General features: G+C 38.1%; 1 protein-coding gene and 1 pseudogene across 2 annotated transcripts in view; one reads left to right on the top strand and one right to left on the bottom strand.

The window, feature by feature from the left end:
* Window positions 1-18,933, top strand: part of DNAJB4 (DnaJ heat shock protein family (Hsp40) member B4) — a 40,039-nt gene that overhangs the window by 5,238 nt on the left and 15,868 nt on the right. The gene's annotated exons all lie outside the window — the stretch shown is intronic.
* Window positions 12,313-12,409, bottom strand: LOC114900089 (annotated as a pseudogene).

Raw genomic sequence — 18,933 nt, 5'->3', positions numbered from 1 at the left:
GTAATATGCCTTACTAAAGTATATAGTGCTTTATGGTGTGTGTGTATATATACATATATACCTGTATATTTGATGATGATTAGTGTTATTTTTCAAATACATCGTTCAGGGGGTTTATGTGTTTGTAGTACACATCACTAACTAGATTGTAAGTCTTCTCAAGACAAGGATAGGATTGATTAATTTTAATTTTTCCCCTGTATTACCACACAGCCCCTGTGATAATGTTTGCAAAATTCATATATTTACTGTTCTTAGTCTCCCTTTATTTTGTGGTCAAAAGCATCTCTATTTGTTCCTCCCCTACTTAGATCATTTATTTATACATTGGTTCCTTTCACTTCTTCTGTTACATTTATCTTTTTCATTAAATTTTTAGCCAAGTAAAGAGTCTGATAAAAAATCATCTTTTTTCACGAAACTTAACCTGACTAACCAATTCCAGTGATCTTGCCCTTAATTTAATGGTTGTCTGCATTTGTTACAAGGAGATTTTTTTTAAATGTGAAAGCTGAGCCACAACTACCACTCCCAGAAACTCTGATTTAACTGGTCTATATCTGTATCTGTAAAAACTTCCTACGTTGATTTTATTTGTTTATTTAATTTAGCTGTGCCGGATCTTAGTTGCGGCATGTGGGATCTTCATTGCAGCATGCATGCGGGATCTAGTTCCCTGACCAGGGATTGATACCTGGGCCCCCTGCATTGGGAGCGCAGAGTCTTAACCGCTGGACCTCCAGGGAAGTCCTCCTATGTTGATTTTTTTAAGTGCAGCCCACACTTGAAAACCACTGAAATAAAAAGTCTATATGCTCCATCAGATTTTTGCTTATTTTTAATGCCTTGCAGTTTGTTCTCTAGTTGTTATGGGCATATAGTCTTGAGAACTCAAGCTCTAGAAACATTTTCTGTTTTTGAACCTATCAACTTTTTGTTGATATAGGCTAATGGCAATGTTAATTGAACAGGGCCACCAGCATCATCTGGGGGTGCTTTTAAAAATGTGGATACCTGGGCCCCACCTGGATGTAGTGAATCATTTTTATGGGAAATTACATTTTTTTAAATGTGTCTTAGGGGAATATTCTGGTGGTCCAGTGGTTAAGACTAGGTGCTCTCACTGCCAGGGGCCTGGGTTCCATCCCTGGTTGGGGAACTAAGATCCCGCAAGCCATGGGGCATGGCCAAAAAAAAAAGCATCTTAGATTCTTATGCTCATCAAAGTTTGAAAACTGACACTTTATGCAAAAAGTATTTAATAAGTATTTACATAATTAAGCTGAATTAAAATTTGTCTCCCCAGCTAGACTGTAGCAAATGTTCTGAATACAAAGATCTTGTCCTTTCCCGTTTCTCCTCTGTGTAAGAGAGGGCTGTGGTCAAGGACTGGCTTTTACTCTTCGGCTTGCCCAGTATGGCTTAGTGCTTTTCTTTTGGTAGAAAGCCTGATAAATATTGAATTGAGTTTTATATGTAATCATACTTATTTTGCTGCAAAGCTAGAGCTAAAAACAAATTGTTGAATATGTGGTTACGAATGTTGGGGACCTTCGAGGCTAGGTGGCACAGAAGAGTAGCTTCACTCGAACTTTTCCTAAGAACTTGGAAAGACTTTGAGGACGTCTGGTCCATTTCTTTCATTTTATGGAGGAAACTGTGACCCAGATTGCTTGAGTGCTATGTACAAAGTGACAAGATTAATTGCAAGACTAGAGCCAAGACTAGATTCCTAGTCCAGTGCTCTTTGTTTCATGAAATAAGTTCTCTTTGAAGCAGCAGTGATTAGGTTAAGTTTCAGATGGAGGTTTTCTGCTTCTTAGGTACAAGGGGAAGAAAACTCTGTGCACAACCAGAAACAGCTGATTTTTTAAATCAGGACATCTGCCTTTACTCACATTTATTTTTTGAGATAGATTACTAGAAGATGGAGGATCTTTGCCGATGAAATCCTTAACTGAAGATGGGTGGGTGTGAGATATAGAACTCACTTGGCATACAATTTTGTTGTTGTTTTTAGTGGAACTTTGCTTCTCTGTCCTGACATTTCCATGTCTATTTATAGCAGTGATCTCTTTGGAATTTGCCTTCTGATTGTTTGTTCTTTTATGTTGCTTCATATTAACAGATATTCTCACTTCATTTTTAAAAGAGTGTATTTGAAAGGACTTGAGAAGGAAAAGAAGGAATAAAAAATTTTAAAGTATCTGAAATTACTATTTTCCTGTGACTTAACCATAATATTCTTCATAACAGATTATCTAATTATAGTACCTAATAATACAAATACTAAATTTTCAAGATAGCATGGTAGTTTATTTTCTAAATTTAAAAGCATATCGGGACTTCCCTGGTGGCACAGTGGTTAAGAATCCACCTGCCAATGCAGGGGACACGGGTTCGATCCCAGATCCGGAAGATCCCACATGCTGTGGAGCAACTAAGCCCGTGAGCCACAACTACTGAGCCTGCGTTATAGAGCCCGAGAGCCACAACTACTGAGCCCACGCACCTAGAGCCCATGCTCCGCAACAAGAGAAGCCACTGCAATGAGAAGCCCGCACACCACAATGAAGAGTAGCCCCCCACTTGTCTCAACTAGAGAAAGCCCACATGTAGCAACTAAGACCCAATGCTGCCAAAAAAAAAAAAAATTTAGAAAAAAACTGTATAAAAGCATATGAAGTCTACAATAAATTCCTTTTATCCAGGAGAGGTATTACTTTTAGATTCTTAACAACCTGCTTTTTTAACTGTACTTTGATATAAGTGAAGATCAAGAGATTTTATTTTAGTTAGAGTCTTTAAATGGTACACTCTTTAAGTGCAGGAGCTGCCTTATTTACTTTTTTTTTAACTTTTGAATTTTTTTTTCGGTACGCGGGCCTCTCACTGCTGTGGCCTCTCCCGCTGCAGAGCACAGGACGCGCAGGCCCAGCGGCCACGGCTCACGGGCCCAGCCGCTCTGCAGCACATGGGCTCCTCCCGGACCGGGGCACGAACCCGTGTCCCCTGCATTGGCAGGCGGACCCTCAACCACCGTACCACCAGGGAAGCCCTAAACTTTTGAATTTTATTTGTTTATACAGCAGGCTCTTATCAGTTATCCATTTTATACATATTAGTGTATATATGTCAATCCCAATCTCCCAATTCATCCCACCACCACCATCCCCTCCGCCACTCTCCCCCCTTGGTGTCTATACGTTTGTTCTCTACATCTGTGTCTCTATTTCTGCCCTGCAGACTAGTCAAGAACTGCCTTACTTACTTTTGAGATGAATATACTACCTGGCATCTAGTGGATGCTTATTAATCTATTCATTTATTCAGTTCAGTGAAAATGCTGGGCATTGTTCTAGGTGTTAGATATACAGTAGTGAACAAAATAGACAAATACCCTTATCCTCATGGACCTTATTCTAGTGAGTGAATGTTGAATGAAACCATGAATCACTTTGGAAAGACTCTATATTTTCAGATAGTAATTTGCATCACTCTAAAAAGGGTTAGCAAATTCCCTGGTGGTCCAGTGATTAGGACTCGGCGCTTTCACTGCCAAGGGCCTGGGTTTGATCCCTGGTCAGGGAACCAGGATCCCACAAGCTGCCTGGTGTGGCCAAAAAAAAAATTCTTTGAAGAATTGAAAAGCTTAATCAGACCACTCGTTCATTTAAACATTTATTTCCTTGTGTGAGTATGTAAAATTATTTGAAATAATTACATAACTGCCAGTCATTGTCATCCTAATTGTCATTCAGTTCTTGTGTTCTGTTTGTAACCCTGAGTAAAATGTTCTATTTGTAACTCTATGAGTAAAGGCCTCAGTTGCTAGCCCAGCTACAACCAGGGAACTTCATCAAACATCAGATACCACTGAGTGCCTCTGATTATGCTGGCCCAAAACTCCGTACACACCAAAGTTCTAGTTGTTTACTTGTTTGTTGTCAGTTTTTCACACCGTAGTGTGAGCTCCACAGGGTGTATTTTAGTCACCACTGTATCTTAAGTGCATAAAATAATGTGTCACATAGTAGATGCTAGTAAATATTAATCAATCCTTGACCACTGAAAATGCAATTTCCTCCCTACTCATAGCTACAGCCTACATCTAATCTTCATCCAGACTACTCAAACAATAAAAATCTTCAATTCCAATATTCTCTCAAGAAGACCTCTTATTATTATTTTAATAGCCTGTTTACTAATGTATTCCTTCTGTTCTTCTAGTCTTTTGACACTTTTCTTTTTTTTCAATCTCTGTTACTTCCTGGCCTTATTTGCCAGTCACTTCAAGAATTCTCAACTCCCATTCCCCTTTGTCTTTCAGTTATGTCCACTCTTTAAATCTACTCTAAACCACTTAAAATAGACTTTGGAGTTAGTTAAGCTTCAGTTCACCATTTGCTACCTATGTGCCAAGTTATTTAACCTGGCCATGTTTAATCTTTTTTAAGTCTCATTTTGTTCTTTGTGCTCTAAGCATTTTTATGAAAATTAAATGAGATTATGGTAACCAGATACAATTGCCTATAAGTAATGAAAACCCGTATTAAATAATAGTAAAAAGTCCAGGTGCAGAGTCACTCTAGGGCTGGTTGATTTAGCAGCTCAACAATACATGAGGTATCCATATTTTTTTCATCTTTGCCCTCTGCCATCCTCATCATGTGGCTTAGTGCCCCTAATGATTGCATAATGGTTGCCACAGTTCCCAGTGTTATGCAGGCATGATTGTAAAGTGGAAAAAGAAAGTTTCTTCCCTTTAAAAACAAGGAAACACTACTACCTCCTTCCTCTGGTTGCTCATTGGATTAAGCTTGTGCTGCTCAGAGCTGAATCACTGGCTTACTCCAGCAAGTATCATACTTGGTTTTGAATAATTAAGATTCAACTCCTGAGGCTGAGAGGCCTTACCTTATTAGTAATAGTTATCATTACTACTATATTTGTAAATCTTAGGACTCTCTCCTTGGACCCTTTTTTTTTCTATCTACATTCAATCTAGTATACTCTCCTTTAGTCTTGTGGTTTTAAAGTTCACCTCTACTGATATTTTGTCTTCCCTCTGTACTGCCTCTATTAATACCAAACTCATCCAAATGCCTATTAGACATTACCATTTATAAGCTTAACTGGCATCTTAAACTTAATATGTCCAATATTGAACTCTCCAATTTCCTCCTGTAGCTCTTCTGTCTTCCTATTTTAGTAAATAGCAATTCTGTTCTTTTAGCTTGCTGAAGCTGAAAAACCTTGAGGTCATTACTGATTTCTCTCACATTCCACATCTGATTCATCAGAAAATCCTATTGACTCTACCTTTAAAATAAAGTAGGACCTTCACTGCTACATCATGGTCCAAATCACCTGAACTATTATTGCAATACATTCTTAGTCTTCCATCCTTGCCCACCATGCTTCTCTACTCCAGATACCAAAATAATCCCATCATTTTTCTGCATAAAACTCTCCAGTGGCTTCTCACCTTCCCTCAATTCAAGTCAAAGTCTTTAGTGGCCTGCAAGGCTATACACGATCTAGACATCTGTTATTTCTCTGACCATTTCCCAATCCCTTCCCCACCCCTACCCCATCATTCTTAAATAACCAAACCTCAAAGATGCCTGGCATTCTCTCACCTCTAAGCTTTTGAATGACCCCCACATATGTATATAGCTTTTCCCTTTTCCTCTTTCAGGTCGTGGTACAAATGTTTATTTTCTCTGTGAAGCCATTTCTAGCCACCCCATCTAAAATTTTAATTCTCTTATTTCCCTTTCCTACTTTATTTTCCTTAGTACCTACTACCATCCAACATTCCATATAGTATTTTTTAATATTTTTAATTATTAAAAAATCTTTAAAATTATATCTTCTTCATTATAATGTAAAGTATATGAGGCAGGAATTTTTGTTCATCTTTTATCCCCAGTACCTAGGAAGGTGCCTTGGCATATGGAAAATCCTTAATAAAATGTTTATGAAGAAATGAATAAAATGAATATTGATTCATCTTATCATGGTTTCTGGTTTTGGCTGGGTCCTCAGTGAGATTTAGTAATCCTTTACTTGTTTCTGATTAGTTGCCTTCCTAGTTCACTTAACTGCTATGTCAAACCATTACCATTCTGTGTCAGATGCCCTACTTTTATTCTCAACTCCTTAGTTGCAGATGTCCTTTTTAAAAAATTTTAAGAGGATTGATAGCATCTATAAACTTTTTAGTCTTCCTAGTCCTCTTGCCTTCAAATTTATAATTTTTTCCTTATTTATTTTCTCTTAATCTCAGAGGCCTACTTCTAATTTTGTTCAAATTTCATCTATTTCCAATCTTGGCACCAAACCCTCCTCCCTCCTATTTCCTCTGACCTTAATTAAGCAATTATTTCATTTCTTATGTACTTTTATATATATATCTCATTTTCCTCTCTATATTTTTTCCTCTCGACCATCTTTTTTTTTTTGGCTGCATTGGGTCTTTGTTGCTGCACATGGGCTTTCTCTAATTGCAGCGAGCGGGGGGATACTCTTCATTGTGGTGTGTGGGCTTCTCATTGTGGTGGCTTCTCTTGTTACAGAGCACGGGCTTTAGCGGTTGCGGTGCGTGGGCTCAGTAGCTGTGGCATGCAGGCTCCAGGGCCTGTGGGCTTCTGTAGTTGTGGCACGTGGGCTCAGCAGTTGTGGCTCGCAGGCTCTAGAGCGCAGGCTGAGTAGTTGTGGCTCACGGGCTTAGTTGCTCTGTGGCATGTGGGATCTTCCCAGACCAGGGATCGAACCCATGTCCCCTGCATCGGCAAGCGGATTTTTAACCACTGCGCCACTAGGGATGTCCCTCACTTGAGCATCTTTAAAACCTTCTTTATCCCTACTTTATTACAACTCTCTCTTCTTCCCTCAGATGACTTTCTTTAAAAGCTTAAATTTACTATTCTATTTTCATATCTCTCTTATTGTGCAATTCACTGGATTCTGGCTTTTGCTTTCATTGCCCACAGTTCCATCCATCTACATCATAGGATTGTTGTGAAAGATTAAATGAGGTTATATGTATTAAGTTTTAGAATAATGCTTGCACATAGTTAGTGTTTGAGTGCTTACTATGATTAGCTATAACTACTGAAACAAAAATCATTCTCACTCTAGTGGGTACTTTTCTATCACCCTTCTTGACTTTCCTATATCCTTCATGAAACACTGTCCTCCTTTTGGTTTCGGGACACCAGTGATAACAAGATGTTTTCAGCTCCAAGTAACAGAATTTCTTTAACAATAAGACCAATGATAGATGGTTCTAATATTGATTAAGGGATGCAACAACACTATCAAGGACCCAGCCTCTTGCTTTCTTTGTACTCTAGCATTCTCACTGTGTCACAGATGTTTACCTTCAGGATTGTAAGATAGCAAGCACCGTAGTTTAATCATCCCAAAGCAGAAAGGCAGTCAGTGCTGGGGTTTCTCTGGGGTAGGTATCTCTTTATGGGGAAGACAGTCTCCCCCAGAGTTCCCCAAAGCATTTCCCTTACATCTCATTGGCCACCCCTACCCCAGTCACTGGCAAAAGGAAATGTGATTACTATGATTGACTTAAACTAACCATGAGTCATTCCCCAGGGGCTGGCAGAGGCACTGACCTTCCTTGAGTTCATTACTCTATTCTGGAAGAAACTAGATATCTGTTATCCAGAAAGAAGATAGGAATGGCTTTGTGGTTCATAATCAATAGTGTCTGCCATACCATTCTCACCTGGTTGATCTCTGATTGTTCCTTCTTAGTGTTTTTCATTTTTTCCTCTTGATTGATGTGTCCCCTAAATGCTGGTATCCCAAAGTTCTGTCTTTGATTCTTTCAAAAATTATTCTTCTACCCTTTAAAATAACACCTGTGTTATGATCTTTTCTAAATCTTTATCTCCAGCTAAGACTTCTTTCCTAAGCCCCAGTTTAGAATATCCAGCTGTCTCCTGGACATCTTCATCCACATTCAATTCAATTGAATATTGTTGTGCTAGGTTTTTAGGAGTCAAAAAGTGAATAAACCTTGCCCTGTATGATCTTACGTTATAGTTGGAACAAGTTATTCCAACACAGGTAGTAATTAGGAATGCAGTTTTATCAAGCAATAAAATTTTCCAAGTATAGAAGTAGCATAGGGACTTCCCTGGTGGCACAGTGGTTAAGACTCTGCGCTCCCAGTGCAAGGGGCCTGGGTTTGATCCCTGGTCAAGGAACTAGATCCCACATGCATGCCACAGTTAAGAGTTCGCATGCCACAGCTAAGACCCGGCACAACCAAATAAATTTTTTTTTAAAAAAATAGTAGCATAGGTGAAGAGTTTATAGGAAACTAAATGGAACTCATCTTTTCTTCAAATGTACTCTTCCTATATTCTATACTTTAATTAGTAGCACAACTCTGCATACCTTTGGCCTAATGGTTAGGATTCCGGGCTTTCACTGATGTGGCCTGGGTTCACTCCCTGGTCAGGGAAAATCTCGCAAGCCGTATGGCCAAAAAAAAAAAAACAACGAAGGGGCTTCCCTGGTGGCGCAGTGGTTGAGAGTCTGCCTGCCGATGCAGGGAACGCGGGTTCGTGCCCCGGTCCGGGAAGATCTCACGTGCTACGGGGCGGCTGGGCCAGTGGGCCATGGCTGCTGAGCCTGCGCGTCCGGAGCCTGTGCTCCGCAACGGGAGAGGCCACAGCGGTGAGAGGCCCGCGTACCGCAAAAAAACAAACAAACAAACAAACAAAAAAAAAAAACGAAGAAGAAACCAGGGCAATCTAAAATCCTTCCAAATCCCCCACATAAAGTTGGTTGGCAAATTGTATGTATCCTACCTCTATTAAATTTGCCCATTTGTCTTTTTATATCATAGTCATCATACTTTAGGTCCTTGTAATTTCTCATTTCATTGAATTATTCGCTCAGTAAAAGTTAATTGAACAGCAATGTATAACAAGGCTTTATACTAGGAAAATGTTCTAAAAAAAAGAAAAAACCAAAAAAAAAACAAAAAAACTGGGTTGTAGGGAGGCTACAACCCAGTGAGTAGGGCATAAGCAAACAGATGGTTATGTAGTTGTGATAAGTGGTAGAGATACTGAGAAAAATGTGGGAACTTGTGTTCAGTGGAACCTAACCCAAGTTGGGATCAGATTTGCCCAGTTAGAGACTGATTCTCCAGGTAGTACTAAGCTGAGTATGGAGTGGGGAAGAGGGAAATACACACATACATACACACCTCACTCAATTTATACATACCAAAGAAATATTACTTTAAAGACATTATTTTGGGTGACTGTGTAGTTTTCATTTTGCTGTTGCTTAAAAATAATTTTTTAAATGATCATAATTAATTTAGATTATCAGTAGTAGTACATACAGTTGATCCTTCATATTCACCAGTTCTTTACTTTCAAATTTGCCCACTCACTAAAATTTATTTGTAACCCTGAAATCCAGGGTGCTTTATTGGCCATTTGCACGTGCATGTGCATGAGCTGAGCAGCAAAAAAAATTTGTCTTATGTTCCCAACTGATATCCAACAAGGCAGTGCTTAGCCTTTTTATTTCAGCTCTCATTAACAAGTCTTTGTAGTCTATTTAGTGCATTTTTGCATTTTTTGCATTTTCGTGCCTTTTTTTTTGGTGATTTTACTGTTTAAAGAGATGTTTGAATGTGGTGCTGAAGTGCTGTCTGATGTTCCTAAGCACAAGAAGTCTGTGATGTGCCTTATGGAGGGAATACATGTGTTAGATAAGCTTCATTCAGGTAGGAGTTACACTGCTATTTGACCATGAGTTCAGCGTTATAATAAATAAAGTGTCTTCATTACAGAAATAAATGGGAAACAAGGTTATGTGTTCATGAGTTGACTTAACCCAGAATTTCCCTTAGGGGCAATGATTCAGTATTTGCTAAAATTCAGCATTCACGCAACTTTATAGAATATAAATATGTTAAATAATGAGACAGGATAAATTTGACTTTGGGAACCAGCCAAAGTCATTTATGGCCAGGAGTGATGAGTTAGATGGTCAAACTGAACAATATAGAGGTATGATTAGAGGTATGATTAGTTCTGCTAGATTCAAATGAGAAATTGGGGATAGGCAAATATAATTTAAAAACTGCATGACTCAGCTCAATGGCATTAATATTAATCACTATATTGATATGGAGACTTTTATTCTATAAACATATATGGGGTGCCAATGTTCCAGCTACAATCTGAGCACTGTGTTTTTCTATCTTTGCAATGGGAATAAAAAAAGCAAGACTGATTTTAATTGGAATGACCATCTAGATTCCTACAAGGTACTAAGATCCGTTCTTTATATTCTTTACATTTGCAGTATGCGGTTTTCTAAAATTGTAGTTAAAATAAAAATTGAAACCATTTTACCCCCCATTTACAAAATTTATCCTTTTGATTTAAGAGAAAAGCAAATTGTCTTTTTGCAAGCTAATAAAAGCTCTGAGTTGTGTCTAAATCAGTAGTTTCCAAACTTGAGTGTCCATTAGTGTCACACTAAGGGGTGGGGGTGGGGTTTAGGTCTCATCAAAAATGGAGATGCTGAGACAGCGTGCCCCTCTTTTGATAAGCATCTCACTTCACTACCCTAAGTTTTCTAATATATTCCCCTTAGCGAACATGCCCAGGTTGAGAATTTTAGTTTACAAGTTTTATTTTACCATCAGCCAGGCTGATGTTTTATAAGCTTAAGTGTTTCACAGTGAAAACTGTTTTTTTTTTTTTAATTTGCTAGATATAACAAAATTTTATTGTGTTCACTGCTGCTTTAGCCTGCCCTCTCCCTCCAGTTAAAGGATAATTTGTATAAAGCACGGGTTGGCAAACATTTTCTCTTAAGGGCCAAACAGTAAATTTTTAGGTTTTGTGGGCCACACAGTCTCTTCTACAACTACTCAACTCTGCCACTGTATGGGGAAAGCAGCAATAGACAATAGGTACTATTTTATGTTTATATTGTATTGGAAGGGATCATGACTTAGACTGTTTTGATCTCAGTAAGTGTTGCCTTTACTTGCTGATTTAGCATAATAATAAAAGGCTATATTTTAAAATATTAACAAACATTAAAACCCATCCACTTAAAATTAAATTATTCTTGAAATCCTACTTTTTCTTTTACCTATAAATGTCCTCCTTTAAGCAATTACAGTACTTTGGGCTCATTGTATTTGCAGTTAGGCAGTCGATGGCCTAATTTTATAGCAGTTGGTGGATACTATACAACAGGTTGGCTTATCTTATACATGTCCTAATTCTTAATATTTGGTAGGTAGCAATAAAGTCTTTGAATCATATTTTAGTCTCCACAGTAGCAGAGGTTTAATTATTTATGCCTTCACAGGTGCAACGTATTATAAAGATATTTCATACTTAAGGTTAGGTACTGATTTAAATTTAAAATAAATCATTTTAGGGACTTCCCTGGTGGTCCAGTGGTTAAGACTTCCAGGGGGCATGGTTCAGTCCCTGGTTGGGGAAGTTCCGCATGCCGTGCAGCACGGCCAAAAAAATAAATCATATTATTGAGTTGTAAACAGTTGGAGAGCTAAACAAACTTGCGAGATAATCAGTTTATTGCAATCTTGCCTAAGAGCCTAACAGTTTGGCGAAACAGCAGCTTATCCTCTCCTTTCCTGCTTTACCTCTGGGCTACAATCATTTTTTTTTCCCTCTACTACTTGTCTTACCCTGAGGAGCTGTTGGTTTCACTTTGGCCACAGAGTGCTCTCCTCTCTGGCCAGCCAGTTAAGTTTTCCAGGTGATTCTGATGCCTTCCCTAGCTACTTGTGAGAGGAGAAACTTTAGAAAAGAATAAAGTGAAAATCGCATAAATTCCTCATTTCCCAGTGTTGCTTTTACTTTCAACACTGTGAAAGCATATACTGAGTGAGCATGTGTAAATAGAACCATCCCCACTACTTTACCCTAAAAGTAAAGTATTACTTTGAAAAAGTCCTCACAAAAAGTCCTTTTTTTGCAGATGAAAGATGGGATGTTTTGTTTTTCAACTTTACTGAGATATAATTGACAATACTGTAAGATATTTAAAGTGTACATTGTGAAAATTTGATATATGTGTACACTGTGAAAGGACTTCTCCCCTCTAATTGAAACATCCATCACCTCACATATTTATCTTTTTTTTTTTAGCCGCGCCCCGCAACTTGTGGGATCCTACTTCCCCAACCAGGGATTGAACCTGGGCCCTCAGCAGTGAGAACTTGGAGTCCTAACCACTGGACTGCCAGGGAATTCCCTCTATCTTTTTAAAAATATATAATGCTTCACGAATTTGCGTGTTATCCTTGGGCAGGGGCCATACTAATCTCTGTATTATGCCAATTATATGTACAGCTGAAGTCAGCACTGGAATACTATTTTATGAGTAAAAATGAACTTTTTAAATATTTTATTATTTTTTTAATTTTTTTGCGGTACGTGGGCCTCTCACTGCTGTGGCCTCTCCCATTGCGGAGCACAGGCTCCGGACGCGCAGGCTCAGCGGCCATGGCTCACGGGCCCAGCCACTCCGTGGCATGTGGGATCCTCCCGGACCGGGGCACGAACCCACGTTCCCTGCATCGGCAGGTGGACTCTCAACCACTGCGCCACCAGGGAAGCCCAAATTTTATTTTATTTTTGGCCATGCAGCATGGCTTGTGGGATCTTAGTTACCTAAGCATGGAGTCCGAACTACTGGACAACCAGGGAATTCCCAGAAATGAACTTTTCTTTAATATTCATCTGTTAAGATTTGGTTTTCCCTAAATATGCATGTCAGAGATGTGTATGTATGATATACTTAAGTTTATAGGTTAAGGTTTCTGAAAAGTTGGATCATAGCACTGGGAATCGGAAGGAACCTCTAGATCTACACTGTCTAATACAGTAGTCACTAGCCACATGAAGGTAAGTGCCTGAAATGTGGCTGTCTGAACTGAGATGTTGTGTAAGTGTAAAATTCACACTGGATTCTGAAGACTTAGTACAAAAAAAAGAATTGTAAAATATATCTTATTGATAATTTTTTATTGACTACATGTTGCAGTATATGATATCTTAGATTTATTGAGTTAAATATATACATTATTAAAATTTCACATTTCTTTTATTAAAATGTGGATTATAAAAATGTTTCAGTAACACATGTGGCTTGCATTTGCAGCTCACTTTATTTGTAGCTTGCTGCTGGACAGCACTACTCTAAGTTATGTGATCTTTCAACATAATCAAATACCAATTTACAACACCTATTTAAAGTGACCTAGAAACTCTATAGTTTCTTTTGGCTTTCTGATTCAATATTGAAAAATATTGTACAGAACACTTTAATTCTTTTTTTTTTAATTAAAAAAAATTTTGCGGGGGGGCCACACTACGTGGCATGCAGGATCCCAGTTCCCCCACCAGGGATTGAACCCACACCCCCTGCAGTAGAAGTGCGGAGTCCCAACCACTGGACCACCAGGGAAGTCCCAGAACACTTTAATTCTAAAATGTTAGGAAAGTATGAGATTAGCTCACTGTATATTCATTAGTCCTGTGGTAAGCTTTTCAGTAACTTCTTATAAAAGAGGGTTAGAAAGAAGGGCAAGTTATTATTGGGCTATTTTATTAGGAAACTTTTTAATATCACCACAGAATAAAATCAGTTCTACACTCCCCAAAAAGGAAATGCTTTTTTAAAAAGCAGAAAATATTTCTTATGCCTGGGTATCTCCAGATAACTCTAGTATTTTTTATAAAATGATTAAAGCAGTTTTATTTTATTTATTTTAAAGGCATGTACTTTAAAAATTTGTTTTAATATTATTTTAAATCTTTTTTTTGGTAAATACTGTTAAATTGGTCAAATTGAATGTGTAAATTCTATTATAGTGCTTTGTGCCAGGAAAAGTATTGTAAAATCAAGCAATGAAGGACTTCCCTGGTGGCGCAGTGGTTAAGAATCCACCTACCAATGCAGGGGACACAGGTTCAAGCCCTGGTCTGGGAAGCTCCTACATGCCTTGGAGCAACTAAGCCCGTGCGCCACAACTACTGAGCCCACACCCCACAACTACTGAGCCTGTGTGCCAAGAGCCCATGCTCCACAACAAGAGAAGCCACCGGAATGAGAAATGAGAAGCCCATGCACTGCAATGAAGAGCAGTCCCCACAATGCAGGGGACATGGGTTCGATCCCTGGTCCGGGAAGATCCCAAATGCCGTGGAGCAACTAAGCCTGTGTGCCACAACTACTGAGCCTGCGTGCCACAACTACTGAAGCCTAGAGCTCGTGCTCCGCAACAAGAGAAGCCACCTCAGTGAAAAGCCTGTGCACCGCAACAAAGAGTAGCCCCCGCTCACCACAACTAGAGAAAGCCCGTGTGCAGCAACGAAGACCCAATGCAGCCATAAATTAATAAATTTGAGGTACACATATAGTACACCAAAAATTTTAAATAAATAAGTAAAAATAAAATACATAGAGTTAGAAGACTGGCACAAGAAAAAAAAAAAGCAGTGACAGAATCAAAACTTGAAAACTTGGGAATTACTAATATAACTATAGTGATTAAAGTACTGGGAAATTTAGGCGGTATAGACAGTATTCCAAGGCGAATTATGATTGATAAAGCTCTTCTTCCTATCAATTTTTTAGGTTAGTTCGACATCTTTTACTGGTGCTCTTGGAAGCTTACAAATATTAATGAAATTTTTTACCTTAATAAGAGAATTAATTTCACTAGCTTACTAAGACAACTAAAAAAGTAATTTCACTAGCTTCAAAGTAAATTGGCACTTAAGAAATGAAGCAAGCTTTTGAATAAAGTTTATTTCAAAGACCTAACAAGTTAGCACTTTTTGAAGAACGTGAACGAGCAGTCATTAAGTAGAAAAGTGACATTCAAAACTTTCAGCAATCTGACCGTAACTTTTATCTGTCAGCTTCCTAAATCATACGATTTAATCTGACCACTCTTTTTGCTGTATCAAATGATTTTATGCTTTTTGCTTCTGGGCTTTGAGTTCTTGGTCCAAATCACAAACCCTCCCCCTTCCTCTCTTTCTTTCTAAATTGTATCAATCTTTCAAGATCCTCACTTTTTTTTTTTTCTGAAACCTTTCCCATCCCCACCACTCTGCCCAAAATGAGCATATAATTAACATTTGTATAGTATTTTACTTTTCGTAAAGCCCTTTCCATATTGTCTCATTCTATATGTCAGTCTAATGAGGTGGATGATGTTATTCATTTTGGAGAATAAGGGAATAATACCTGATTTTTCCAGAACTTTGTATAAACGCTGAGTAGCAAAACTAAGAATACTGGAACCAAATCCTCTCATTCCAAGTTTGATGCTCTTTCCTCTCTGCCTCAATGGTCCCTTTACTCCTATAATAGTTACATAACACGTATTTGGCCTTTAATTGTTTACTGTCTTTGTATCAAATTAATTTGATTGTCAGCTATAGATTTGAAGGGATATGTACACATTTGTACATGGGGAATGGGAATAAATGGAAAAGATGATGAGAGCTGAATACATCTCTTGATAATAGAATCAAAGAGGTCATTAAGAACTCCTTACCGGCCCATTTGCTTTTCTGAAAGCATTATATTTTTTAAAGTATGATACCCAGACTTTCTTCTTTTCCTCTAGCCAAAATAACTACCTACCCTAGTGCCAAATTTTTAGTATAATTTTTAAAAGGGAGCTAAAAAGAGAGGGCTTCCCTGACCACCCTGGCTAAAGTAGTCACTTTCCATCTCTGTCTTAGCAACATTTAAAATTTTTCTTTAAGGTACTTCAAATTATCTGAAATTTTATTATTTATTTTTTAACCTGTTTATTGGTTGTCTTATCCCACCAGAATATGAGTTGAATGAGAGCAAGGATGTTGTCTGTCTAGTTTATAGCACATAGTATGCACTCAGTAAACATTTGCTGAATGATTGAGATACTTTATTAATGGAGAATGTTCCCTATGGTCATAGCCATCTTTTAAAACAAGTTTTGTAGCACCCATCAGATACTATAAGATGGGCGCTCACATGCTATTATTGACTGCCTAATTCCAAATTCAAGCCCAAATTACTGTAGTTACCCAAAGAAGGACATTTATTGTTAAGAAAAAAGACAGGGTTTCCAGAACAGTTTAATTTTAAGTAGATGGCATTTAATGACTTAAAGACACTTGCCTTAAGTTTGCTTTTTCTGTTTTGTAATGTGGATGGAATAAGAAATGAATCTTTTCAAAAATTTTTAATTTTTTCCCCTAAAGTTAAAGTTGCATTTGTAACCATGACAAATTTTTTAGGTTTTATAACTTATGCTCAAAATTTGAAGCCTTTCCACAGGAATGAGAATATAGAATCTAAGTTCCAAACTAGCAGTCAAGCAATTTGCTATAAGAAATCTATGATAATGATTCCTCAGTGCTGGAAGGAGTTTTAGGAAAGTATAAAATGTAGAGGTAAAATATATTCTATTATTAGATGGCCATAGTTTGATTATATGTAATCATTTAGGTATTATCTAAAACGCAGGCCAAATATTAGGACACCAGCCTGGTAGTACTCCTTATGTTAATATTGGAACAATGTCTATTTAAGTATTGTTTAAAATATCTTAACTCGGGCTTCCCTGGTGGTGCAATGGTTAAGAATCTGCCTGCCAGTGCAGGGGACACAGGTTCAAGCCCTGGTCCGGGAAGATCCCACATGCCACGGAGCAACTAAGCCCATGTGCCGCAGCTACTGAGCCTGAGCTCTAGAGCCCATGAGCCATAACTACTGAACTCACGTGCCACAACTACTGAAGTACGTGCGCCTAGAGCCCGTGCTCCACAACAAGAGAAGCCACCACAAGGAGAAGCCCGCACACCACAACGAAGAGCAGCCCCCGCTTACCGCAACTAGAGAGAGCCTGCACGCAGCAAGAAAGACTCAACACAGCCAAAAATAAATAAGTAAATTTAAAAAAAAAATTAAACAAAAAATATCTTAACTCATTATTAAATTGCTAGCCATTGAAAAGCTCTTTGAAATCTTATCACTACTTTCAATATCAGATGTGTGTGCATATATATAGATTACATATGAGAAAGCATACGGAAGTGTTTGATAAACTGTAAACTAATATATAACTGTTATTATTACAGAGAAGACATAGCACAGTTTTGTTGTTGTTGTTGTTGTTTGCGGTACGCGGGCCTCTCACTGTTGTGGCCTCTCCCGTTGCGGAGCGCAGGCTCAGCGGCCATGGCTCACGGGCCCAGCCGCTCCGCGGCATGTGGGATCCTCCCGGACCGGGGCACGTACCTGTGTCCCCTGCATCGGCAGGCAGACTCTCAACCACTGCGCCACCAGGGAAGCCCCACAGTTATTTTTTTAATACTAAGAGACTAAAATTCAGTGATGAAGGTCTGAAAAGGGAACATGGCAAGGGGCATGATCTTAGAGGATGCCTGAGTCCTTTGGGGGTGATTCTGGTAGTTACTCTAATGCTTTATACCAAGTAAAATTTCTTCAGTAAAGAGAGATGATTGGTCAATAGACCTTCAAGTGGTAGCAGAATAGTTTGTATAGCTTAAAATAATGAAAACAACTTATATGTATATGTCATTATATAAATTTTAGTGCTTTCATGCATATTATTTGATTCTCACAATAACATTTGTGAGATAGGAATTCAAAGAAATTAAATGATTTGCCTAAATTACCTACTAAATGGCAGAGCTGAGATTAGGAACCAAGCATTGAAATTCTTAGGTCTTTATTTATTATTTAACTTATACTTTAGACATTTGTAGCCCCTTTATGCTAGTCCACTAGTAGGAATTGAAGATTCAGTGATAAATAATAGTTTTCCCTAGGCATCTTTCAAGTAATATAGTATGATTGAGGTATATGTGGCAGCAACAGAAATCAAGGCTGGAGGGATTTTCTGACTCTCAAATCAAAGATATATATTTTAAAAATATAAACACAACTTTTTATCCATTTATTTTTAAATTGACAAATAGGCTTTATTTTTTCGATCAGTTTTATGATCACAGCACAATTGAGTGGAAGGTACAAAGATTTCCCATAAACCTCCTGCTTCTAAACATGCATAGCCCCCCCCCATTATCAACATCTCCCACTAGATGGAACGATGAACTTATATTGATACATTATTATCACCCAGAGTCCGTAATTTACATTAGGTTTCACTCTTGGAGTTGTATATTCTATGGGTTTGGACAAATATATAATGACATTTGCCTACCATTCAGTATTATATTGAGTAGTTTCACTACCTTAAAATCCTCTGTACTCCACCTATTGATCCTTCCCTTTCCACTAACCCCTGGCAACCAGTGATCTTTTTATTGTCTCCATAGTTTTGCCTTTCCAAAATGTTACATAGTATGTAGTCTTTTCACACTGGCTTCTTTCACAAATAGTATGCATTTATTTAAGTTTCCTCCATGTTTTTATATGGCTTGATAGCTCATTTCTTTTTATTTTCTTGTTTTTAAATTTATTATTTTTTTCTGCCTGCCAATGCAGGGGACACGGGTTCGAGCCCTGGTCTGGGAAGATCCCACATGCCGCGGAGCAACTGGGCCCGTGAGCCACAATTACTGAGCCTGCGCGTGCGATGAAGAGTGGCCCCCACTTGCCACAACTAGAGAAAGCCTTTGCACAGAAACGAAGACCCAACACAGCCATAAATTAATTAATTAATTTTTTAAAAAAATTATTATTTTTTAAACTCATTTCTGTTTAGTGCTGAATAGTGTTCCATTGCCTGAATGGGATTTTACCACAGTTTATCTATTCACCTACTGAAGGACATCTTGGTTGCTTCCAAGTTTTGGCAATTATGAATAAAGCTGCTATAAACATTCATGTGCA

This window comes from Monodon monoceros, unplaced genomic scaffold (assembly GCF_005190385.1).
Source record: "Monodon monoceros isolate NGI ecotype Baffin Bay Population unplaced genomic scaffold, NGI_Narwhal_1 Super_Scaffold_18, whole genome shotgun sequence".
NCBI classification, from domain to species: Eukaryota; Metazoa; Chordata; class Mammalia; order Artiodactyla; family Monodontidae; genus Monodon; species Monodon monoceros.
This window is presented reverse-complemented; position numbering and strand designations above follow the sequence as displayed.